This window comes from Kryptolebias marmoratus, linkage group LG12 (genome assembly GCF_001649575.2).
Source record: "Kryptolebias marmoratus isolate JLee-2015 linkage group LG12, ASM164957v2, whole genome shotgun sequence".
In the NCBI taxonomy this organism is placed as follows: domain Eukaryota; kingdom Metazoa; phylum Chordata; class Actinopteri; order Cyprinodontiformes; family Rivulidae; genus Kryptolebias; species Kryptolebias marmoratus.
Genome location: NC_051441.1, coordinates 23,102,966 through 23,105,242, shown reverse-complemented (window position 1 = coordinate 23,105,242; position 2,277 = coordinate 23,102,966).

Genomic DNA, 2,277 nt, shown 5'->3' with positions numbered 1-2,277 from the left:
CATGGCAAAAACTTGGAGCAGATGTTTTATCATTAAGAACAGCAACTATGTACTTCTGGTGGACTACTACTCTAAATTTGTGGAAATAGCCAAACTGACTCCCACAAGATCAGAAGATGTTATAGTGCATCTAAAGTTAATCTTTTCCAGACATGGGATCGCGGAGCTTTTTTACAGTGACAATGGACCTCAGTTCTCAAGCCAACAGTTCAAAGATTTTGCAGCAGTCTATGGTTTCCGACATATAACAAGCAGTCCAGGATTTGCGCAAAGCAATAGAGAGGCTAAGCGTGATGTCCAAACTGTGAAATGACTGCTGAAGAAAGCAAAAGACCCATATATTGCACTTCTAGCTTACAGAGCTACAGAGCCTTGGCTAAAGGATACAGCCCAGCACAGCTTTTAATTAGTCAGCCACTTTGCACGCCGGTACCCCAGCTTCCTTCTTTACTCATTCCCAGCCTTCCTATTAAGGCTACAGTGGTGACGACAGACAGAGGAGGATGAAAGACTGTGTTGTGTATAATGGGGGACATTGCATGAAATAGCTTCTGTGGTCAGATAAGAAAACTCTTCAGATTTGGATTCTGATGATCACCTGGTCTGTTATGGCCGACAAAACAATGTGCATAATGCCTGAGTTGGGAATGTGGATTGGTGAGAACCGATTACCCTCAGATCTTTGTCATGACATCAATACACAACACTGCAAATCAACAAAGATGGCAGGAGAGAGCTAATGTTGCTAACTTGAAATGAACCCGTTGCTAATGATGCTAACCGGATGCTAACTCGTTCAAAATTTGAGCGTGCTTCAGAGTAGCATTTATGAACTCTCACACCAGAGTAAACTAATCAATTGCAGTTTCAGAATATGACATTTGTTTAATCACACATTGATTGTCTATATTTTTTTCATCAATAACAAACTGCTCTGAATCACAAACTGATCTCAGGCTTTAAGCAGCTCAGACCTTTTAATGACAGCGAGCAGCCCCGTCATGTTTGGAGTAAAAGGTCCTGTTTCTCCTCCCCTTCTGTGTGATAATGTCCTCATCTCCGTTTGCCTTTCTTCTAAAATTAAAAATAGTTGGCAAAAGGTCCTGGGTTTTTTTTGGCGTGAAGGCAGTGCACCGCAGTAACGAGGGTCAGAGTGATGCTTCTCTTTGCTGTGGTCCTGATAATAACTCCCACATCAGAGTTCATAGAGCCAAATCTGAGGAAAGTTTTTGTCTTTCCAGAAGCAAAAAAATTAAACTGTAATGGTATTTTCTGGCTGGTTTAAACAATTAATTTTAACTCACTGAACTATATTGTACCGGTATTCATCCACTCACTGATGAATTGCTGAATGCTGTTGAAGTGTCTTCAAATGGTGGACGTTCTTCTGGGTCTTCAGCAGTGATGTAAATGATCAAAGAAATTACTTTACAGACATAGGTTATTCTTGAACAGTGAGAGTGTATTCAAAATAACAGAGTCTATGCCAAATCGAGATTTCTGGCCCAATCAGTGAAATCCCCCATTCCTCTCGGGGCTGCTTCTTTTTATAAACATTTACCACACCCAGCTGTAGAACAAAACACACACATCCCATTGGGACGGACCTTAACAGTATGGATTCAAATACATTCATTTCCCTTTATGGTGATAAGCTGGGGTCCTTAGACATGCAACAGATAACCCTCCATGTACGTCTTTACTGCAGTTTTCAACAATGTGAGCTTAGGAGCCCACAGTCCACTTCTCAAGAAGGGATTGTACCTGAAGACAATGTCTCAACTTGGAACTCAGGCTCCATCGCCTCACAGCACAGATGTAACCCAAATATCTCACTGTGAACCATAGCGACTCTGTGAACGTCACACATCAAGGGGGTCATGGAAAAAGCTGAAAACACCCGAGTGGTTCTTTCAATGTTCAATTAAAAAGAAAAAAAACACTTTGTAATTTTCAATATACTTTTCTCTGAGTTGAATAAGGACTGTCTTTCTGAAGGGGGTTAATATTTATGCAACTACTTATTTTACATCAAATATTTGAATTTAATTGGTAATATTCTGTAGAGATTTAATTTCACTTTGACATTGAAAGTTTGTATATATATATATATATATATTCCCTTCTCACCCTCCGCGGGTGGTCTTTGTTTCATCCTCTGAGCTCGGGTCCTCTACCAGAGGCCTGGGAGCTTGAGGGTTCTGCGCAGTATCTTGGCTGTGCCTAGAACTGCACATTTCTGGACTGAGATGTCTGATGTTGTTCCTGGGATCTGTT